Source organism: Narcine bancroftii, chromosome 4 (genome assembly GCF_036971445.1).
Source record: "Narcine bancroftii isolate sNarBan1 chromosome 4, sNarBan1.hap1, whole genome shotgun sequence".
Classification (NCBI taxonomy): Eukaryota; Metazoa; Chordata; class Chondrichthyes; order Torpediniformes; family Narcinidae; genus Narcine; species Narcine bancroftii.
Window position 1 is genome coordinate 312,135,386 of NC_091472.1, and position 24,859 is coordinate 312,160,244.

The 24,859-nt window shown below is 47.7% G+C and overlaps 1 long non-coding RNA gene across 1 annotated transcript in view; it reads left to right on the forward strand.

Annotated features, from left to right (window-relative positions):
• LOC138760213 (uncharacterized) overlaps window positions 1-24,859 on the forward strand; it is a 40,117-nt gene that overhangs the window by 1,583 nt on the left and 13,675 nt on the right. The gene's annotated exons all lie outside the window — the stretch shown is intronic.

The window sequence follows — 24,859 nt, forward strand, 5'->3', positions numbered from 1 at the left end:
TAAGGCACAATGCAGAGGAGATGAAGAACTGGGTGGTGGAGAAGACAGAAAAGAAAATGAAAAAATTAAATTGAACATTGGAAAAAAAAGATGGAGCAGTGGTGCAAAATGAAGGCAAAAATGTGGGTGCCCCAGGAGAGAGAAATGGTGAGAGGACCAGAGACATAAGTGACACCTTTATAGAAAGATAAGGTTACCTGAAACACAGGTGTCTTGAGAGAGGCAGGAATAGAGCAAAATGACCTGGAAACTATTGGGAAATAAAGGGAAGGAGAGGGGTGATATAATGGAGGTTTATTAGATTAGATATGGAAGGAGTGTTTCCATCCGTGGGGAGGAAGGAATGAGATAACAACCAAGAAACTCAACAGGGACGTTAACAGAAATCCATTTACTCAAGGTATTGTGAAAATCTGGAATTGAACCATAAAAGGTGCTTTGGGTATATTGTCTTCTGGTGAACTATCCCATAGGATTATGATGGTTCCTTTCATTCAGCTTGTGGAGTCTATACCCCACTCCTCAGAAAGGAACAGCGTGTTTGTGAATGGATTTTAGTTGAGTAGGGAGTTGCACAGGTCCAGACCCACCCTTTCGACATTCCCTCCCGCGTCCAGCAGCATGGTGAGGTCCAAGACCGCTGGGTGGGGGGGGGGGGGGGTAGCTCAGTTGCAGTGAATGGCCAGACCAAGCTTCAATGGCTTCAATGCAAGGGATGTCCTTTCCACGCTTCACAGCACGTGTTTACTAGACGGCCGTTGGCCCTACGAAAAGGTTTGTCCACCCTTTGACAGGTCTTGTTTCTCATCCTGCAGGGTTTCTAGCCACCCTGCGTATATAAGTATGGATAGGTTAAAAGTATACAGGATAAAGGCCTGGGGGCGGGGGGGGGGAGGTGGGGTGATACACTTGAGAAACAGACCATCAGAGAGAGAATGAATGTGGAAGGAGAACTGGAAAAGAGGTCTTTCACTTGAAAGGACACAGAGTGAAATAGAGGGGAAACTCAGCAAAGGGAATATGAAAAGCAAGAGAATGAGGTACTTGTGAATTTCAATCTTACTTTGTTTTTTTTTTGCAATGATGGTCTCTAGTACCATCAGAGTTACACACTTCCCTGAACTCTTTTGTTATATAGTTTTATTTTAAATGATTGTATTATACATGGGTTGATTTCCCTGGATAACAGACAAGTGCTTTATGTCTCAGTACACATGTCAATAAACAATTCAAATATTTATTGACAACACTGTTGCAGCAAATACGTGGGAGAGTAAATGAGTCAAAATAATAATCTAGATTTTTTTAAGTTTAGACATACAACACAGTAACAGGCCCTTCTGCTTAAATACCCCAATTAACCTGCAACCACACCCTTCCCCACCTCACGCCTCCCTGTATGTTTTTGAGAAGCAAAAGAGGGTCCCTTCGGAGACAGAGTGTCCGTGGATTCGCCTCCCGCAGCCTCTGCAGCCGTACAGACTCCTCTTCGAGCCATTGGCAGCCCGAACGTCAGATCCAAACCTCCCCCCCCCTCCCCAACACGATCAGGAAGCCCGAGGCCCTTCGGGAGCCCCTTTTGCCCTCAGTCCCCTCTCAAATTCCAGCTCCGAAACCTGGTTCTCAAGAGCGAGTTTCCGGCAGCCTGTGGCAATTTAACAATACATTTTAGTTTTCGTCTCTGGTAAGAAAGGACTAGATGTGCCTTTATCTTTTTTTTTTCTCTCCAATTGCTCTGAACAGTGATGTAACTTTGAGACTATGGTGTGCTGTGGTGCAGCAAACAGACACAAAACACAGAAAAGACTCTGTTGTACGCTAGTTTCAGTCTCATTGGCTCCACCTCTGACTGGCCCAGGAGGAGCCGGCTCAAGTCTATATATAGGTCAATGACTGACAGCCAGCCAGGTGGAGTCAGCCTCCCAGGTGATCTTCCTGCAGGTACAGAGGTCGCCCCCTGCAGTAGGATAGGGGGAGCGCAGCCAGTGCTGTTGGTGGTATCACCACATTCACCTCCTTCTTAAAATGAGTCCCGGGAGTGGGGAGGGGAGGGTTGGGTGTCTTGGTGCCAGGTAGTATTGACAAGTTCAGGTAGTCTGGTGGCCATCTCTGCCTCTGCGACTGTCACAGAGTTGGCTCCTGGTCAATGGTCAGCAAGGGTGGGGTTGCCTGAGGATCAGTACCCTTGGTGGGGAGGTTGGGCTGGGTAGTCGTGTTATTGGGGGGTGGGGCCCCTGCTGGTGCCAGATCCATGGTCAAGATGGTGTCCTCACGTCCATTTGAGGTACCTGATGTAGGTGTAGTTTGGGTTTCAATGGAGAAGGAGCACCTGCTTTACCAGGGGATTGGACTTGTGGGTCCAAATGTGCTTGCAGAGGAGCACCGGTCCCAGAGACATTAGCCATGTTGGGAGGGAGTCGCCAGTCACCGATTTACTAGGAAAGAAGAAAAGGCGCTCATGAGGGGTCTGATTGGTAGCTGTGCACGAGCGATTGTATGGCATGGAGTGCCTCGTGGAGGGCCGCTTGCCAGTAGTTGATGGACCAGCCTTTGGATCATAGGACCAGGAGGACTGCCTTCCAAATCATCCTGTTTTCATGCTCCACTTGCCCATTGCCCCTGGGTTTGTAGCTAGACATGCGACTAGCTGCAATGCCTTGCGCTGTGAGGAACTGGTGCAGCTCCTCACTCATGAAGCCGGACCCCCAGTCACTGTGGATGAATGCTGGGTATCCGAACATGGTAAAGACCTGCATCAGTGCCCTGATAATGGTGGCTATGGAGATGACAGGGCAAGGGATGGCGAAAAGAAAACGGGAGTATTCGTCTACGACTGAGAGGAAGTAGACGTTCCTTTTCATGGAAGGCAGGGGGTCCTTTAAGTCGACGCTGAGTGTTCAAACGGCTGAGTGGCCTTGACAATGCGGGCCTGTGGCGGGCAGAAGAAGCACAGTTTGTACTCCGCACAGACCCTACATGACTCAGTCATGGTCCGGACTTCTTGGACGGTGAAGGGGTGGTTTCAGGGACTTGATGAAGTGGTATAGGCATATGATGCCCAGGTGACAAAGGGTGTCGTGCAGCGCCTGCAGTTGGTCGGACTGCACGCTGGCGCAGATCCGGGTCAGGGCATCAGGGGAGATATTGAACTTCCCCGGTCTGTACTGGATGGCTAGCTGAACATGGCCAGCTCAACTCTCCAGCGCAAGATGTTATCGTTCTTGATCTTGCCCTTATGGGTGGTGCTCAATATGAAAGGCCCTGCACGTTGGTCGGTGAGGAGAGTGAACCTCCTACCTGCCAGGTAGTGGCACCAGTGGTGGACCACTTCCATGATCGCCTGGGCCTCCTTTTCAATGGCGGAATGCCTGAGCTCGAAATCATGGAGGATCCTGAAAAAGAAGGCCACAGGTCACCTCCCTTGGTTGAGGGTGGTCGCGAGGACAACATCAGATGCATCGCACTCCACCTGGAATGGAGTGTCTTCGTCCACGGCGATGTTCTACCTGATATGAGCGAAAGCTGCTTGCGCCTTGGGGGGAAGGGGAAAAGTGGTGGCTTGGGCCAGTAAGCGGACCTTGTCCGAAAAGCAGGGGACTCAATGGGAGTAATAGGAGAAGAGCCCTAGGCACCTGCAGAGGGCCTTGGGCGTGTGAGGGAGGGGCAGTTCCATGAGGGGGCGCATGCGTTCAGGGTCGGGGTGAATTACACCATGTTCCACGATGTCCCCCAGGATGGCAAGGTGGGTGGTGCTGAACACGCGATTCTCTTTGTTGTAGGTGAATTTTTCCAAGTTGTCATTGTGGTCATTCTGGTCGTGGCCGCAGATAGTGACGTTGTCCAAGTACGGGAAGGTCGCTCTTAGGTCGTGCCAGTCCACCATGCGGTCCATCTTCCATTGGAAGACATAGACCCTGTTATTATCTCCAGAGGGAACCAAGTTGAACTGCTAGAGGTGCCCATCTGCCTCAAAGGCAGTAGACGGTTTATCCCAGGTTTGGATGGGGAGCTGGTGGTAGGCCAACTTCAGGTCAATTGTTGAGAAGACTTTATAGTGGGCTATCTCGTTGACCATGTCGGCTATCCAGGGTGGTGGGGTTTAGAGGTCCAGCTGAGTGTACTGGCTGATGGTTTGGCTATAGTCGATGACCATCCTTGGTTTGCTGCCCCCTTTTACCACTAGGACCTGGGCTCTCCAGGGACTGGTGTTGGGCTCTATGATACCTTCTGCCAGAAGCCGCCTCACCTCCACCTTGATGAAGACCCTGTCGGGCACACAATAGCGCCTGCTCTTGGCAGCTATGGGCTTGTAGTCTGGCATTAGGTAGTTGAAGAGGGATGGAGGGGGGATCCACAGTGTGGAGAGGCCGCAAATGGACTGGAGGCAGTTGCTGAGCTTTGTGCTGTGGACGGTGAGTGGGGGAAGTGGGTCACCGAAGGCAAGGGTGAGGCTTTAGAGGTGGCACTGGAAGTCCAGCCCTCAGATGACTGGGGCACAGAGCTTGGCCGTGACCAGGAGCCTGAACACTTGATATGTTTTCCCACCCACTCAGATCTGTTGAGCAGCACCCAAGTGCTGTGATAGAGTGGTCCTGGGGAGCGAAGGCGATAGAGAAGTTCGTGGGGTATACCTTTAATTTCAGTGTCCGGGCCATGTTCGGGTGCACAAAGCTCTCAGTACTGCTGCAATCAAACAGGCATTTTATTGCCTTGCTGTTGACATGTCCACTATTGAGCGTCCGAGTCCTTGGGGAGTCCCTTCTTTAAAGTGGTGGACACTAGGATCATCTCGGGGTCCAAGTCGCTGCTCCCTGATGGTTGTGGAGAGTAGCGGCCAGCAGCTTCCTTCTGGGGTGTGGGGTGCATCGGGTGCATGATTGTTTACGCGCACATGTTAACCACATCGTCCCATTTGCGAGGTGAGGACGTTGTGGTAATCGGTGGCTAGCTGGCCATGATGTCAGCACCCGACGGACGTCCGTGGCTTCTGTGCGGTCAGGCAACCTGGCTGGAAATGAAGCCAGAGGTGATGTCATTGTTGCGGGCAGACATGACGTCTTTGGTGCAGGCGGAAGTCGAGCGGTGGAAGATGGTGGCGCCTGAGGTGAGCTCATTGCGGCAGTGCAGGCAGGTGGCCGGACTGGAAGTGACATCGTCATTGCGGGCAGAAATGGCAGGCTGAGTAATGGCGCTGTCTGGTCCTCGCATGTGGCGGCATCCGGTGGGGTCTCCCAGCTGTTTCGTGGAGCGCAGCAGTGCTCCTGGTGGGTCTGGAAAGGCACACCTTAGCAAAGTGGCCTGTCTTACCGCACCGGGAGCAATGCGAGTTCCTCGCCGGACAGCCCTTTCAGGATCGCCTGTCTGACCTACACCAGGATCACAACACTTACAGTGACGGGCTGCATCGGCAGCAGTGATCATTTCTTCTTAATAGGGCCCTTCAGCGATGGCGGCCCTTGGCATCGGCCAGGCAGGAGGTTGAGGGAGTCGGGCATAGACTAACTCCACATGGTGGTGTGACAGAGTATTTAGAAGTGGTTTGGGAGGAATTGTTAGAGCAGCTTGTGCATAAACATGTTAAAACACAGAATATTTGCAGGACTTTTGCAGAATGCTTTTTGCAGGAGGCAATAAACTATTGACAGCAGCTTGCCTGGGAGAGCATGTGATCTTTGTAGGCAGAGGGGAAGAGTTTTGCTCTCAGAGAAGGAGGGTGTGAAACAGAGAGAGAGGAGACAGAAATCAGTTCCAAAAGGACAAGCTGGCAAACTTTGGAAGACTGCCTGGTCAAAGGAGAAGACTGGTGATGTTAAAGCTGACCTGAAAGAAAGAGGATCATCTGGAGAACCCTGAAGGGGGCAAGTTTTGTCAGCAAGACTGATTGAGAAGGAATCAGTTGTGGATGTCCTGGAAAAAGAATCTCTCTCTGAAAACCAGCAAGAACCCTCCTGGTGCCTGTTAAGCACCAAAGACTGGTGAAGTTTGTTAATGCTAACTTCTGTGCACAGTACAAGAATTGCCTGCAACCAGTGAGATTGGACTGTGATCCAAAGAACTTTTCTAATCTTAAATAAACATTACACAAACCTGCGCTTAGTGTTAGAGGAGGGATTAAGTAGTTAGGTAGGTTAAGTAATAAGTTAAAGTTCAATTCTGTTTTCTTGTTCAAATATAATTGAAAACTACTTTTGTTTAAGCAACCCTGTGTTGTGGTGCATATCTATCGGTGCTGGTTTTTGGGGTCCTCTGGACTCCGTAACACTGGGATGCAGCCTCCAGAGAGAAGATTACCTCCATTACTCTGGTAAGGGAGGCAGTATTTTCCTCCAGCAACCTCTGTCGGGTGCTCCTTGATCGTAGCCCTCGCACACAGGCATCCCGGATGATTCGCTCCACCTCTTCTTCGGTCACCCCAGTCTCACCCAGGCACAAGCGAGCTAGCTCACGCACAGCCCCCAGATAGGTGTCTGTGTCTCACCTACCTGCTGCACCCTGATGCTGAGCAGGTACCGGGCATAGAGCACATTCATCGGCGGCCAGGTACATGTTTTCCAGGACGGCCATCGCAGGCTCATAGTCTGAGTAGTCTCTGATGGCCTGGAAAGCACGGGGGCCCGATTTAGTGCGGAGTACCATGAGGCTTTTCTGGTTCGTGTTAATTACCTCAGCCTGCATTTGGATGATCGCCTCAATCGCAAGCTTCCAGATTTCGAAGCGCGCCGGGGCATCCAGGTGTTGGGGGGTGCAGCTCTGACACTAACCAGCCAGGGGCATTGCAATCCACATAGGAGCTGAAGCTCCCACATTAACCACCAGAGGGCACTGCATCCCCACCCAGTGGCTGCAGTTCTTACAATAACCTCCAGGGAGCATTGTATCCTACCCAGGGGCTGCAGCTCTAATACCCACCACCAGGGGGCACTGCATCCCACCCAGGGAATGTAACTCCCACACTAACCACAAGAGGGCACTGCATTCCACCCAGGCTCTGAAGTGCATAAGGCAGCTACTGGGAGGGGTGGGGATGCGTTGCAACCTCTGGTGACCTGCTGTTCTGGTGTGTGTCAGCAGGAGGCGCTGCACTTCAGAGCCGAGCACTCACCTTCCACCACTGTGGTCAGTTGCCTCACCGACCATCATTAGGATCGGCAAACCGAGTCACAGTTGGAGGGCGTGAAACAGGTTCCTCGTCCCAACTCGTCCATGCCAACCAAGTCCACCCAATCATAAGAACATAAGTAGGAGCAGGAGTCGCCCACCCGGCCTGTCTGCCATTCAATGAGATCACGGCTGATCTGGAGACGGGCTCATCTCCACCGACCTGCCTTTTCCCCATATCCTTTAACTCCCTGACTACGTAAAAATCTGTCCAACCCTGGCTTAAATATACTCAATGAGGTCGTCTCCACTGCTTCAATAGGCAGTGAATTTCACAGATTCACACCCTTTAGAAAAAGCAGTTCCTCCTCAACTCTGTCCTAAATCTACTATCCTGGATCTTGAGGCTGTTCTGGTCTGCCCCCACCAATGGAAACAACTTGCCTGTCCCTATCTTATCTGTGCCTTTCATAATGTTATACATTTTGGTAAGATCCCCTCACATCCTTCTAAATTCCAGCGAGTACAGTCCCAGACGACTCAATCTCTCCACATAGGCCAACCCCCTCATCCCTGGAATCAACCTGGTGAACCCCCTCTACACTGTTTCCAAAGGTAGTACATCCTTCCTCAAGTAGGGAGATCAGAACTGCACGCAATTCTCCAGATGCACCCACTCCATTTTCTTGGTTTTAATGTTTCCAACAGGTGGGAGAGTCTGGGACCAGAGGGTACGGCCTCAGAATAAAAGGTGAAACTTTAGAACAGAGAGGCGGAGAAATTTCTTCAGCCGGGGGGAAAGGGGTGAATCGGTGGAATTCGCTGCCATGGGCAGCTGTGGAGGCCAAATCACTTGGTAGATTTTAAACAAAAGTTCTTGCTTAGTAAAGATTATGGGGAAAAGGCAGGAAAGTGGCATTGAAAGGAATAAAACATCAGCCATGGTTCAAATGGTGCAGAAGACTTGATGGGCTGAATGGCCTTATTCTCCTCCTACCTCTGATGATGCATAGCCCTCTCAACCTTTTTTATCCACCTCCTTTAAAGATTCCCCCTCTCCTCCCAAAGCTACGCCTTTTGGTATCTGACATTTTTCATCCCGACTGTCAACGCCTCTCATAATTTTATAACTTTTCTTTCCTAAATATAATTTTATCACAATAGAGAGATTGTGAAATGGCAGCCGATAAGAAGAGCAAACTTATACATCCAGGCTATTTATCCATCTGTGGAATTAGCTTGAGGACCGCAGATGCAACCTGGAAATGAGGGTGTGAGATACAAGATTTGATTGGTGGGATCGTGCTCACTGTCTTGTCTGCAACCTTGTAGACATTTACCAGTATACGAGGGCCATAGTCAGTCAGAATCCTTTTCCCAAAAAGAAAGAAGGCAGATTTTTTTTATTTAGACATACAGCTCAGTAACAGGCCTTTTCCGCCCATGAACCCATGTTGCCCAATATTCAATCCATTAACCTACACCCTCCAATAAATTTTGAATGGCAGGAGGAAACCGGAGCCCCCGTCCCCCCCATGAGGAAAACACACGCTGATACAGGAAAAATGTACAAACTCCTTAGAAACAGCACAGGATTCAAACCCCGGTCCTGATCACTGGCACTGTAAAGGTGTCGCACTAACTGCTACGCCAACCAGGTTGCCCATGAATAGGGCCATTTAGACTGAATGGTCTAAGTCTGTGGGGATACATCGCAGCTTGGTTCAGGCACTAAAACTGCAGAGAGTTGGGAACACATCTCCACCGCACCTCCCCTCCATCTACACTCCCCGTCCGCCCACACTCCCCACTGCCTTGGGAAAGTAGCAAGCGCTATAAAAGGCCCACCCCCACCTGGGTCTTCTCGCGTCAGGCAGGAGTTAGAGGAGGTTAAAAACACGGACTTCCAGATCAAGGGGAGCTCCGTTTACCCCCCCACCCCCACCTCCTCTCAGAGCTCTCCATTGCAAAACGATGCTGACCTTGCAATGTTTTCTACAAACCACTGTTCTGCAATATGTTTTATTTGGTATTTCCTGCTGTATTGCTTGACTTTGTTTCCATTTTTAAATTTAGATGTACAGCGCGGTAACAGGTCATTTCGGCCCACGAGCCCGTGCCGCCCAATTTACACCCAAACAATCTACAACCCTCCCAGTATGTTTCAGAGTTGAGGAGGAAACTGGAGCTCCCAGGGAAAACCCACACAGACCCGAGCAGAACGTATAAACTCCTTATGGACAGCGCGGGATTCAAACCCAGGTTCCAATCCCAGGAGCTGTAAAGGTATTGCGCTAACTTGCCTGGATAGCATGCCGAGCAAAGTTTTTCACTGAATTTCCATCCACGCAGCAACTTGACAATAAGAAATTCAATATTTATCTAGGGAGCACATAAAAAAGAATGTATAGACAGCAAAATATCATGGATAAAGAGCAAGATAGATTAAAAGATGGCCTTCATTTGAATCATATATCAAAATATATCTATCTAGATAGAAGCAGTCAGTAAAGCCCCTGTTATCCAGAATTCAAGCAACCAACAAAAGATACCTTAAACATTAGCAGGAGGAATACGTTAAAATTGTGGGGGTGAAGGAGGGGAGAGATCTGGTGGAGTTCCTGAAAAAATGGATCCCAGATTCACTGGGGAGGGAACAAATTGGAAATAATCTTAGAATAGAATGGGCCCACCAGTCTCTCGCTTCACCCCCTCCCCCAGCACCCCCCCCCCTCAAACCCAGAGCCAATCTGACGACCATGCTCTATCCTGGTCAGATTCCTTCGCTACCAGGATAGAGAGAAGATTTTACAGTGGTGGGTGTGAAGGCTGGAGGGGGTTTGGGGGAGGTGGGGTTCTGGTGGAACATGAGGGGGGAGAAGGATTTATTCTACCTGAACGCTGTAGAAACTCAGGAGGGACTATGATCCGGTTAAAAAGAGCCTGAAATAAAAAGGAACCGAGTTTCCCTTCCTTCGCCCGGCTACGCTGAAGAGAGTGAGAGTGGGAGGGCAGAGAAAGGGTTTTAAGGATCCAAGGGAACCCGTGGACTTTGTAAGATCCTGACCACCGCTTCGGGATTAAATGTAAATAAGGAGGAAAGAGGGAATCAGGGGAAAGATGGTCTGTAAATATTGTAATTGTGAGGAACACGAGGGGGGATATGAGTGTTTTTCATTCATGTTAATGTTCAAAGATGAATGTATATTAGAAGTAAGAATGAATACTGGAGATCAAGGAAAGGGAGGGAGGTACAAGTGGGTGAATTGGGCATGTCTCTAAATGGTGGGGGGTGGGGGGCTTGGCACCAATAGCGTGGTTATTGTTTCCCGGGGTGGGGGAAGATAATCTGGGAGGGAGAAAAGAAGGGGGGGGATTTATGGGGTGTTTTTCATTTTGCTGTCGAGGTCATTTAATTGACAATACTTACAGTTGTACAAGGGTGGGGGAGGTGGGGGGTGATAAATACAGACTCTGTTACATCAGTGTTAAAAAAGATTATAATGTTTTTTTGACGAGTCTTTGAAAATTAAAATGAAATATTAAAACAAGGAAATTGAGGAAAATAAATAGGTTAAAAAGTTTGTAAGTTTAAAATTGTCAGTTCGCCAATCACATCGTGTGCAATCGGAAAATTCACTTATCTGGCATCCACTGATCCCCATAGGTGCTGGATACCAGGGGTTTTACTGTGTGTATACATCGAGTCCACGCTGCTGAAGATCCAGCTGCGCTGGGTGGGTCACGTCTCCAGAATGGAGGACCATCGCCTTCCCAAGATCGTGTTATATGGCGAGCTCTCCACTGGCCACCGTGACAGAGGTGCACCAAAGAAGAGGTACAAGGACTGCCTAAAGAAATCTCTTGGTGCCTGCCACATTGACCACCGCCAGTGGGCTGATATCGCCTCAAACCGTGCATCTTGGCGCCTCACAGTTTGGCGGGCAGCAACCTCCTTTGAAGAAGACCGCAGAGCCCACCTCACTGACAAAAGGCAAAGGAGGAAAAACCCAACACCCAACCCCAACCAACCAATTTTCCCCTGCAACCGCTGCAACCATGTCTGCCTGTCCCGCATTGGACTTGTCAGCCACCAACGAGCCTGCAGCTGACGTGGACATTTACCCCCTCCATAAATCTTCGTCCGCGAAGCCAAGCCAAAGAAGATATAAATATAGATGGAAATAAATATATACAGAGAGAGAGAGAGAGAGAGAGAGAGAGAGAGAGAATGTACATAGATAAATATATACTGCATGTGTGTGTGTGTGTGTGTGTGTGTGTGTGTGTGTGTGTGTGTGTGTGTGTGTGTGTGTGTGGTAAGGATAGATGAATGGATGGATGGATGGATAGATGGGTGGATAGATGGATTTTATTTTTAAAAGAGAATTTTGTTGATTCAAACATAATTTAAAAGCTGGTACTTATCCAAGCTTAGATCCTCACACCTTCATTACAAAGAGACTCCTTAATCTAGTTTTCAGGATTCACATTTGGTCCAGATGCTCTGAGTGTGTTTGTAGAAACCACAAACGATGAAACGACCTTTAATACCGAATAAAAATGTCCACAACAAAGGCAAAAGATCAACAGGCTGCAAGGTTATTCCTGCCATGAATAGGCCCAATTGTGACATTGTTTCCTGAAGCCCGCTTTGCTCTAAATTTCATTAATTAAAATCTGACCACTCAAAAAAAAACAGACAGAACCTGTTTACTTGAAAGAGAAGTAAAAAAAAAGAGCAGTTTTGGAACATTGAGAATACCGTGTGCCTTTGACAACAGATACTTCAGTTGTGGAGGTGACTTGCCCAACCCACTTCATTAAAGTAACCTTTAAAGATGACGAGTTTTTGCATGTTCAAAGGCAATGAAAGAAATTTGTCATTCACCCTGCCACGTACAAGTTTGTCTCAGTTTACCAGGGGCAAAGAAAGAGGAAAAGCGACTGGTTTCTGGAAAGTTCCTCCACAAGTTCCCTGAGGCAATGAAAACGATTCCCTGGCATGGCAGTTAGCCGAACACATCACTAACCTGCTTAAATCAACCCCACTGACTAACGAGAGAGCAAAGATACAGTAAAATTCCCCTTATCCAGAATTCAAGCCACTGGCAGCCTCAAGCAACTCTAAGTCGCAGAAAACAAATAGTTAAAGGAAACACGAAGGTTTAAAATTGCTGCCTCACCGCTAATTCGCCAATCGAAACACAATCTCAAGCAACTGAAAAATTCGCTTATCCACCATCTACCAATCCCCGTAGGTGCCGGTTACCAAGGGTTTTACTGTATATATAAAAGAAAGGCTAGCAATTGCAGCATGTGATTGTGTGGGGGGACCTGGGCAGGGCAGGCTTGTTGAGGAATAGAAAGGGGAGAAGTCCAGAACCACAGACAAAAGGTGTTAATCGGATATGATCAGAGGTGAGAATTGATTTTTGGCTCCGTGATGGGAGACAGAGAGAAAAGGGAAGAGAGAGAGATAGATCAAGAGGAAAGGAGACATGGGGGAGAAGATGGGAGGGGGGGGGGGGTTGTCCGGAGAAGTGGGTGTTACTGCCGGCCGATTGGAGGGCGCCCAGATGGAAGATGATGTGTTGTTCCTCCAAGTTGCGGCTGGTCTCAGTCTGGCAGTGCACGAAGCCGTACCAGCAAGGGAGTGGGATGGGGAATTGAAGGGAACGAGCTGCGGGGAGAGGTTTGACAAACCTGGACTGAAGGGGGAAACCTGGTCGAGGAGTCTAAAATGATGAGAGGCATTGATAGAGTAGGCAATTTCCCCCAAGGTAAAAGCATCAGGCTCAAAAGGACGTGTCGTAAGGTGGGGGGAGGAGTTTTAAGGGAGATCTGAAGAGCACAGTTTTCACACAGAGAGTGGTGGGTCCTTGAAAGGGGCTGCCAGAAGCGATGGTTGAACTAGTATCTGGGCTTCTCTATAGAGATGTGAACATGCAGGGGTTAGGAGGCTTTCTAACATATTCAAGCAGCAACGTTTTTGGTAAACTGGGCCACATTTCCCGTGCACATATGTGGCCCGAAGGGCCTGTCCCAGGGATGCACTGTTCCATGCTCTATTATCCCAAGTTCCAGCTTCTCCCACATGCGGAGACATGCTCTCCATATACAACTGGTCAAAAGTCCTCCCGGATCTCAATCTGGAACATAAGAACCGTCCGGCCCACGTGTCTGTGCTGAGCGTATGCACAGATCAAACTGGAAGTAAGCCAGGAAAGTCTGTAGACACCGTGGCTGAAGTAACAACATGACGCTGGAGAAACTCAACAGGTCAAACAGGGTCCTTTATACTGGAAAGATAAAGGTACATAAACAACATTTCGGGCTTGAGCCCTTCATCAAGGTATATAAGCACATTGATGAAGGACTCAAACCCGAAATGTTGGTTTTGTGTCTTTATCTTTGCTGTATAAAGGACACTGTTTGATCTGATGAGATTCTCAAACTGGAACCCAGCAGCTTATACTTGCCAGATATTCCTCCATTCCTGTCACATTTAGAAGAGCATAGGAATTTAAGAAATTGGAGCAGGAGTCAGTCATCTGCTCCACCATTTAATAAGATCACAGCTGATCTGGCCGTGAACTCGACTCCACTTACCTGCCTTTTCCCCATAACCCTTAATTCCCTACTAATCAAAAAAAATCTATTTGTGCCTTAAATATATTTAATGAGGCAGCTCTACTGCTTCCTTACACAGAGAATCCCATCGATTCACACGAAAAAGAGGTTCCTCCTCATCCCCATCCTAAATCGACCACAGAACCTGAAGGATATCTCCCTAAATTCAATCAAGATGGGAAATGGAATCTTGTCCTTCATCGCTGGAGGGATTGAATTTAGGAGCAGGGAGGTTCTGCTGCAACCGTACAGGGTCCTCGTGAGGCCGCATCTGGAGAACTGCGTGCGGTTCTGGTCTCCTGGCTCGAGGAAGGATGGACTGGGGTTTGGAGGCCGTGCAGAGGAGGTTCACCAGGTGATTCCGGAGATGAGGGGGTTGGCCTATGAGGAGACATTGAGTCGCCTGCAACTGTACTCGCTGGAATTTAGAAGAATGGAAATGTATAAAATGAAAGACAGATAAGATAGAGGAAGGTAAGTTGATCTCATTGTTGGGGGAGTCTAGAACTGGGAACATAGCCTCAAGATTCAGGGCAGTAGATTTAGGACTAGATGAGGAGGAAACAGCTTTTCCCAGAGTGAGGTGAATCTGTGGAATTTGCTGCATATTGAAGCAGTGGAAACTACCTCAGTTGGATAGTTGGGGAATTAAGGGATATGGGGAAAAGGCAGGAAGGTGGAGGCGAGCCCATCATCAGATCAGTTGTGATCACATTGAATGGAGGAGCCGGAAGGCCAACTCCTGCTCCTATTTCTGATGTCCTTGTGTTCTAGTCTCACACATTCTTGATGAAGGGTCCAGACCCGAATTGTTTTTTATGGATGCTATGAGACCTGCTGTATTTCTCGAGCACATTTGCTTGTTGCCTTCCATCCCAGCACCTGCTTATTGTCTTGTTTAATTTTAGCCTCACCTGCCAGTAGGAACAAAGTTCCTGCTTCTATTTTATTTATCTCTTTCATAATTTGATGTTTCTATAAGATCACCTCTCATTCTTCTGAATTCATAACATATAACATAACATAACATAACAATTACAGCACGGAAACAGGCCATTAGGCCCTTCTAGTCCGCACCGAACCAAACACCCCTTTCTAGTCCCACCTCCCTGCACAATGCCCATAACCCTCCATCTTCTTCTCATCCATATACCTGTCCAACCTTTTCTTAAATAATACAATTGACTCCGCCGCCACTATTTCTCCCGGAAGATCATTCCACACAGCTACCACTCTCTGAGTAAAGAAGTTCCCCCTCATGTTACCTCTAAACCTCTGCCCCTTAATTCTTAACTCATGTCCTCTTGTTTTAAACTTTCCTCCTCTTAACGGAAATAGTCTATCCACATCCATTCTGTCTATCCCTTTCATAATCTTAAATACTTCTATCAAATCCTCTCTCAACCTTCTACGCTCCAAAGAATAAAGACCCAATCTGTCCAATCTCTCCCCATACTCCAGATGCTTAAACCCAGGCAACATTCTGGTAAACCTTCTCTGCACTCTCTCCACTCTGTTTATATCCTTCCTATAATTAGGCGACCAGAACTGCACACAGAACTCCAAATTAGGCCGCACCAACAAGTATAACTCCAGGTGACTCAATCTCTCCTCTTAAACTAAGCCTCTCATCTCCGGAATCAACCTGGTGAACGTTCTCTGCACCACCTTCAAAGTACGTCCTTCCTCAATTAAGGAGACCAGAACTGCACGCAGTTCTCCAGATGTGGCCTCACCAGTATCTGGAGACCAGAATTGTATGCAGATATCCAGATGTGGCCTCACCAGTATCTGGAGACCAGAACTGTACGCAGTTCTCCAGATGTGGCCTCACCAGTATCTGGAGACCAGAATTGTACGCAGTTCTCCAGATGTGGCCTCACCAGTAACTGGAGACCAGAATTGTACGCAGATATCCAGATGTGGCCTCACCAGTATCTGGAGACCAGAACTGTACGCAGTTCTCCAGATGTGGCCTCACCAATATCTGGAGACCAGAACTGTGCACAGTTCTCCAGTTGTGGCCTCACCAGTATCTGGAGACCAGAACTGTACACAGTTCTCCAGATGTGGCCTCACCAATATCTGGAGACCAGAACTGTACACAGTTCTCCAGATGGGGCCTCACCAGGACCTTGTACAGTTGCAGCAAAACCTCCCTGCTCCTAAATTGAATCCCTCCGGCAACAAAGGCCAACATCTCATTTGCCTTCTTGATTATCTGATGCGCCTGCAAACCAATGTCTGCGATTCATGCACAAGCACTCCCAGGTCCCTCTGCACAATTTCACCATTTAATTAATGATCTAATTTTCTATTCTTCTTCAAAGTGGATGACCTCACATTTACCACCATTGTGCTCCATCTGCAAGACCCTTGCCCACTCACTTAACCTATCCATCTCTCTGCAGACTCTCCACCTCCTCTGCACAATTTGTTTTTTTACCCAGCAAACCTAGATACACTACAAATCTACCAGGAAGACTCTTCAATGCTGCTACTGTGTCTTGCTCCCACCACCACTCCTGGCAGCCTGTTCCAGACACCCACCAATCTCTGCATAAAAAAATTTGCCCCCTGCATCCTCCTTGAACTTCCTTCCCCCCTTGCCCACCACCTCAAATGTGTAAGATGAAGAATTAAGTTGGCGGCTGCAATAGCGGGGAGCTCCCAGTAACCGACCATTCCAAATCCCCGTCCCCTTCCCTCGCTGGCATGTCTGTCCATGTCTCATGCACTGCCAATCTGAGACCACTCGTAAAATGGAGAAACAACCCCTCATCTTCCACCTGGGCACCCTCTAACCGGATGCCATTAAGACCAATTTCTCTGGTTTCACTTAAAATCTACCCCATCACCACCCCCCATGTCTCCTTTCCTCTAGTTCTGTCTCTCCCTCTCTCTTCCCTTCTCCCTCTGTAAAGATGGCGGCCCTGACAGAGCCTCTGTAATGGCAGCGCATTCGCTGGTGCTGATCTGCGGTGAGCAAGGGAGGGGAGATGCAGTGCTCCCGCCAGTTGACTGCCGTCCGCTCTGCACGGGCTTTGAACAGCCTGTTGAGGGAGCCGATGGCCGTTTTAGTTAAAATCCCATGATCACAGGTCTGCGCCCAAGATGGCGGCGCCTATTAATCCGAGGGCCTGCAGACTCTGCAGAAGTGGAGGGATAGAGCAGGGCACTAGAGGACGGGAAGATCATGCACCATCTGAGAGGGAGAAGTGGAGGAGATAACCTGCGGGGACGGTGTCCGTGGAGGCAGGTCAGTGAGGGGGCTCTGGGGCTGAGGGACCAGTGCATGTGGTGAACGGGCTGCTGGCGACTCGAAGCGAGGAACCCGTGGAAGCTGCGGGCTTTCGGAAGACTCGTGCCAGGCCGTGGACTGCTGGAGACTGGCTCGATCTGGCTGGAGGGGTGCCAGGTATCGAAACCGGGATGCGAGGAAGTGGTGAGAACACTGGAGGGTCCCTGATCATGCCAGAAGTTCGGATCTGAAGTTCGGGTCGCCATTGGATGGACTGGACCCTGTGTGGCTGAGGAAACATTGGAGGTGAATCTACGGGCACTCGGTGACCCTGGGGGGATCCTCTTTTACTTCTCTCTCTCTCTCTCTGACTGTAAGAGGCAATTCCTGCCAGTAGTGAATCTGTCTACTTTTCAACAGGAAAAAAGAAATTTTATGTAACACGACATTGTTTTATTACTAGGATAAATAAATCTTGAATCCTTTCTCAGAGCCCAAAATCAATTCTCACTTTTCCTCTTATCATATCCAATTAACACCTTTTCTCTGTTGGTCTGGATGACTCCCCCTCCCATTCTTCCCCCTTTCTCCCCCCCAGTCTTTAATCAAACACCTGCCTGCTTTTGGCTAATACCTTGAAGAAGGGCTCAGGCCCGAAACATCAGTATCTTTACCTCCTATGGACGCTGCGAGAGTGGCTGAGTTCCTCCAGCATTTACTGTGTGTCTGTATGAGGGTGAATACGTGCCTTTCAATCGAATCCCATATCGTCATTGTAAATTCCAGTGGATACAACCTGAGCCTGTCCAATCTTTCAGAATGCTCTCGATCTCTTCGGATTAAAGCAGGTTATGGGTGTGAGGGAAGGTTTAAATCCATGGTTCTCAACCTTTCCCTTTCCACTCGCATCCCACTTTAAGTATTCTCTATGCCATCAGTGCTCTGTGATTAGTAAGGGATTGCTTAAGGTGGGATGTGCATGGAAAGAAAAAGTTTGAAACCGTACCTCATTGACTCGTTATGTGCATGGTTTCAGAACTCCAAAGGAAATGGGCCATCAACAATTTTTCTCAAGCAAAATATTTCAATAACAATTGGGTCTAAGGCAGTGATTTTCAACCTTCCCTTCCCACCTACATCCCACCTTAAGCAATCCCTTACTAATCACAGAGCACCGATGGCCTAGGGATGACTTAAAGTGGAATGTGAGTGGGAAGAAAAAGGTTGAGAACCACTGGTTTAGATTGTTGAGTAGGTTTAAAAATATGGGCCAGCATAACATTGTGGGCTGAAGGGTCTGTACTGTGCTGTAATGATCTATGTTCTATCACACGAAGGGTTAGGGGGTGAGTTACTGCCTTGCCAAGAGGCAAAGTCTGCCAACAGAAACAATATTCTTGACACCGTCGTTTAAAGTCTGTGCTTTCTGTGTACAATTGATGGATGATTGAATAAAATGGATAGAACTTCTTCCTCTTTCGGCCGCTCGAGAGTCTCTCATCAGCTCTCGAATCAAAACAAAGTTTGAGAGTGGCTTAGTTCCAAGATTCATCCAAGCACTTCCACGTCTTTCAGCCTGATTGAGAGAGATCGAGGAGGCACCATGTTAATATCACTCACAATGAACAGCACCGGGCATCACTTGAGATCCTTTACAGTAACTGTTCAGATTCAGGGGAGCAGAGTTAGGACGGAGATGAGGAGGAACTGCTTTTCCCAGAGGGTGGGGAATCTGCAGAATTCGCTGCCTGTCGAAGCAGTGGAGGCGACCTCAGTTTGTATATTTAAGAAAAGGTTGGATAGATTTCTACATCGTAAGGAAATTAAGGGCTATGGGAAAGAGACAGGTCGGTGGAGATAAGCCGATCATCAGATCAGCCACGTTGAAAGGTGGTGCAGTCTCGATGGGCCAAATGGCTGACCCCTGCTCCTATTTCTTCTGTTCTTATGTCTATGGCCCTGGAAATAGAGAGTTTTGCTTGCAGTACACAAAAAATGCAGGAGAAACCCTGGAGAAAAACACAGCAGGTCACACAGCATCCGTAGAAAGGAAAAGCCAGTTGACGTTTCAGGCCTGATCCCTTCATCAGGAGGGTGCAAAATCAGGCAGACATCTGAATAAAATGGTGGGGAGTTGGAGAAGGGCAGGGGAGGAGAAGGGGGAAGGAATACTGGCTAACAGGTAAGAGGTGGGAGGGTAGCAGGGAAAGGAACTAAGATGAGATGGGCGAGAGGGTAAAAGTTTGGTTAGGATCGCTCTCAAATAGGAGAAGGAAAGGAAGAGGGCGGGAAGCCGGAGGAAGGGAGACAGAGGGATAAGAGAAAGAGGGAAACCAGGGGGATGGTGTTCATGGAAATTGGCGGCCAGTATTGATGCCGTCTGTCTGGAGTTGGCCAAGATGGAATATAGTTCGCGATGGGCTCAACCTAGCAGTGCACAAGGCCATGGACAGACACGTCAGTGTGGCAATGCAGTCAGGGAAGGGAGGAGTGAAAAGAAAATGTTGGGATGGTCTGGGAAAATGGGAATGTGTAAATGACGGATGGAAACAACGGAACCGGATTGGGGTGTGGATTATCTGAAAGTGGAAAATCCGATGTTCATGCTGTTGGGTTGCAGGGACCCCAGGTGAAATGTGCTGATTCTCATGTTTGTGTTGAACCTCACTCTGGCAGCGGACAAAGCTGAGGACAGGCAGGTTGGTGTGGGAAAGGACAGAGGAATGAAAGCTGGCAGCAGTCAGGAGTTCCATTCAGGTGGCATGGAAGGCGTAGCGGTTAGCGCTACGATGTTACACCACCAGCGATTGGGACCAGGCTTCCAATCCCGCGATTTCGGTAAGGAGTTTCTACGTTCTCCCTGTGTCTGTGTGGTTTTTCCCCGGGGGCTCTGGTTGCATCCCACCCTTCAAAACGTACTGGGGGTGTTGGTCAATTGGGTGTAAATTTGGCGGCATGGGCTTGTGGGCCAAAGAAGCCTGTTACCCTGCTAGATGTCAACATTTAAATTTGGGATGTGGGCAATAAAACTTTCACTGACCATTTCTCAGATTCCTCTTGCCTTTCTGAATTCCTCTGGAGATGAAGGACTACCCTTGACCTTGAGCAATTGCCGAAGAAGATGGCTGCCTTGTTCTGCATCGGAGCACTTGTGTTTAAATATTCAGAATGGGGTGAAGTGGGGAACATCCTGACTCAGGTGGAGCCAAGCCACAGCAACAGCCCTGGCTGCAGGGAATGGGATTCGGTCTGAGCCCAGTGGAGCTCTTTTTGCAACAGCTACGACATCCCAATGGCTGACCACTTCAATTCCACACCACATTGCCACACTGAGGTGTCTGTCCATGGGCTTGTGCACTGCCCATCGCAAACTATATTCCATCTTGGCCAACTCCAGACAGACGGCATCAATACTGGCTGCCAATTTCCATGACCACCATCCCCCTGGTTTCCCTCTTTCTCTCATCCCTCTGTCTCCCTTCCTCCGGCTCCCCACCCTCTTCCTTTCCTTCTCCAGTAATGAAACATTTGCCCTCTCCCCGATCTCATCTTGGTTCCTTTCCCTGCTACCCTCCCACCTCTTACCTGTTAGCCAGTATTCCTTCCCCCTTCTCCTCCACTACCCTTCTCCATCTCCCCATCATTTTAATCAGACGTCTGCCTGCACTATTTGACTCATTGTAACACAACTCCCTACACTGTTGTTGTTTGTAACTATTGCATTCCAAGCTGCATGAGTTGACTTGCCTGGACAGCATGCAAAATTAAGCTTTAGTACACTTTCCTCAATACTCTGCACTTTATCTTTGTAACTCTACACACTGCGCTTATGCTTTATGATTGCACATCCTTCTGTACTTAAGTATGTGTTGACTTGTCTGGATAGCTAGATGATGTGAATCTGTGGAATTTATTGCCACAGGTGGTTGTGGAGGTTGGGTCATTGGGTGTATTCAAGGCAAAGATTGAGAGGTTCTTGATTAGCCAGGGCATCAAAGGTTATGGGGAGAAGGCTGGGCAGGGAGGCTGAGTGGGGAAAAAGGATCAGCTCATGATTAAATGGTGGGGCCGACTCGAGGGTTGAAAATCCTATTTCTTCTCCTATGACTTATGGACCTAAAACATTCGTTTTTCACTGCACCTTGGTACACATGACAATAAACTATTGAATTAAAGTGTTTGCCCAGCTATGCCTTGTGAGAGTCCCACTGCTACCTTCTGAGAGGCGATCCAGTTACAACCACTCTCCAGATGGAAGAGTTAAGCCTTGCATCTCCTCTGAACCTTATCTCAAGCTTAACCTCTCTCTGACAAAGTTCATGCAGTTTGAGTAGACTATTGTCAAGTCCATGGATTGGGTGCGCATCCTTGGGGTTGACTGATTGACATTGGAGTGTCCATCCTTGGTGTTGACCAAGTGACATTGGAGTGTCCATCCTTGGTGTTGACTGAGGAACATTGGAGTGTCCATTCTTGGTGTTGACTGAGGAACATTGGAGTGTCCATTCTTGGTGTTGACTGAGGAACATTAGAGTGACCATTCTTGGTGTTGACTGAGTAATGCTAGAGTGTCCGTCCTTGGTGTTGACTGAGTAACATTGGAGTGTCCATTCTTGGTATTGACTGAGTAACATTAGAGTGTCCATTCTTGGTGTTGACTGAGTAACATTGGAGTGTCCATTCTTGGTGTTGACTGAGTAACATTGGAGTGTCCATTCTTGGTATTGACTGAGTAATGTTGGAGTGTCCATCCTTGGTGTTGACTGAGTAACATTAGAGTGTACATCCTTAGAGTTGACTGAGTAAAAGAACATAAGAAATAAGAGCAGGAGTTGACCATTCCGCCCATCGAGCCTGCTCCTCCATTCAGTAAGATCATGGCTGATCTGATCATTGTCTCAACTCCACCTACCTGCCTTTTCCCCATATCCTTTAATTCCTTTTTTATTTAAAAATCTATCTAACTGAACCTTAAATACTTTTAATGAAGTCACTTCAACTGCTTCCCTGGGCAGAGAATTCCACAGATTCACGACTCTCTGGGAAAAACAGTTTTTCCTCATCTCCATCTTAAAACTACTCCTCTGTATTTTGAGGCAGTGTCCCCTAGTTCTGGTCTCACCTACCAGTGACTACAATTTTCCTGCCTCAATCTTAGCTCTCCCTTTCATAATTTTATATGTTTCTACAAGATCTCCTCTCATACTTCTGAATTCAAGTGAATATAATCCCAAGCGATTTAGTCTCTCCTCGTAGGTCAACCCACTCATCTCTGGGATCAACTTGGTGAACCTCCTCTGGTCTGCCTCCAAGGCCAGTCTATCCTTCCTGAAGTATGGAGACCAAAATTGTACACATACTCCAGGTCCGGCCTCACTAGGACCTTGTACATTTGCAGCATGACCTCCCTGCTCTTGAATTCAATTCCTCTAGCCATGAAGGCCAACATTCCATTTTCCTTCTTAATAACCTGTTGTGTCTACAACCCAACTTCTTGCGATGCATGCCCAAACACTCCCGTCCTTCTGCACTACAGCATGCTGCAGTTTTTCACCATTTAAATAATAATCTGCTCTTCTATTTTTCCTATCAAAGTGGATGACCTCGCATTTACTAACATTGTATGCCATCTGCCAGACCTTTGCCCACTCACCTAACTTAACTTTATCCTTCTGCAGCCTCTCCACATCCTCTGTACAATTTGCTTTTCCGTTCAATTTAGTATCATCCACAAACTTGGCTACACTACACTCTGTCCCCTTTTCAAATCATCAACGTTAATGGTGAACAGATGCAGGCCCAGCATGGCCCCTGCAGCCCCCCACTTACCACTGTCTGCCAATCAGATAAACACCCATTTATCCCGACTCTCTGCCTTCTGTCAGTTAACTAATCCTCAATCCATGCCAATATACTTCCCCAGACTCCATTCTTCTGTATCTTATTGATAAGTTTCTTGTGGGGAACCTTATCAAACACCTTCTGGAAATCCAAATATACAACATCAACCTGTTCCCTTCTATCTACCGCACCCATTATATCTTCAAAGAAATCCAGCATTTGTCAAACAAGACCTTCTCTTTCTGAGTCCATGCTGTATCTGCCTGATGGAACTTCTTTGTTCTAAATACCCCCTATTTCATCCTCAATGACAGCTTCAAGCATTTTCCCGACTATGGACATTAAGCTAACTGGCTGATAGTTACCCATCGTCTGCCTACATCCCTTTTTAAAAAGTGGTATGACATTTGCTGCCTTCCAATCTGCTGGGACCTGCCCAGAATCCATAGAATTTTTGTGAATGACTACTAACGCATCGACTATAGCTCCCGCCATATCTTTCAGTACTCATCAGGACCAAAGGATTTGTCCACCTTCAGTCCCATTAGTTTGCTTATCACGATCTCTTTTGTAACAAGGCCCTCACCTCCATTCACATCCCTATCATCACTCTTTGACATGTTGGACGTGTCTTCCACTGTGAAGACCAACACAAAATATTTGTTCAATGCCTCGGCCATTTCCTCATTACCTTTCTCATCTTGCAAGGGACCTAGGTTGTCCATTTTCAACCTCTTCCATTTTATATATTTATAAAATTTTTGGCTATGTGTTTTTCTATTTTGTGCTAATTTACCTTCACAATCCTTCTTCCCTTTCCTTATTTCTCGTTTAGTTGTCCTTTGTGCCTTTTAAAGTTTTCACAATCCTTCAGTTTCCCACTAGTCTTGGCTACTTTGTAAACATGAGCTTTTAATTTTATACTTTCCTTTATTTCCTTAGTTAACCAAGGCTGACTCTTCCCTTTCTCACGGCCCTCATTTTTAAGTGGGAATATATTTTTTGTTGGGCAGTGTGAAAAATCTCTTTGAAAGTCTTTCCCTGTTCCTCAACTGTTCTGCCAGTGCTCCCAGTCCACACTGACCATTTCCTCCCTCACCCTCCTGAAGATTCCTCTGTTCAAGCATAATACAATCTAACTATTGCACCCTCCATCTGGATAAGAAATTCAACCATACTATGATCGCTTTTTCCAAGAGGATCCCGATCTACTAGATCGTTGATTTTACCTAACTCATTGCACAATACTAGATCTAAAATAGCATTCTCCCTCATTGGTTCCTTAACACGCTGCTCAAGAAAGCTACCACGGATGAATTCTATAAAGTCATCCTCCAGACTCCCTCGATCAACTTGATTTCCCCAATCTACGTGGAAGTTAAAGTCCCCCACGACAACTGCCGTTCCATTCTTACATGCCTCAGCTACCTCTCGGTTAATGGCCGATGCCACTGGGCTATTGCTATTTGGTGGGCAATAGGCAACTCCCACTAGTGATTTTTTTTCCCTTTCCTATTCTTAATCTCTACCCAGATGGACTCAACATTCTGCTCCTTAGATCTTAATATCATCTCCCATTATTTTCCTGATCTCATCCCCCATTAAGACCGCCACCCCACCAGCTTTACATCCAGATTCAGATTTCAGATTTATTGTCAAAATACATACATGTCATTACACGCGACCATGAGATTCTTTCACCTGCAGGAAAAAAAAGCATCACCACTTGTTGGTGGTGCAAAAACTAACTGTACACAATGTGCACATGTAAACAGAGAACAAATGTAAACAAACTGACTGTGCAATATCAAGAGAGAGAAAAAAAACCAATAAAGTGAACAAGTAAGAGTCCTGAAATGAGTCCCTGATTGAGTTTGTCATTGAGGAGTCTGATGATGGAGGGGTAGCAGCTGTTCCTGAACCTGGGGGTATGTCTGATGGCACCTCGACCTCTTTGCAGATGGCAGCAGTGAGAACTGAGCTGGGTGGTGTGAGTCTCCAATGGTGGCTTCTGCTCTCTGACGGCAGCATTCCCTGTAGGTGCTG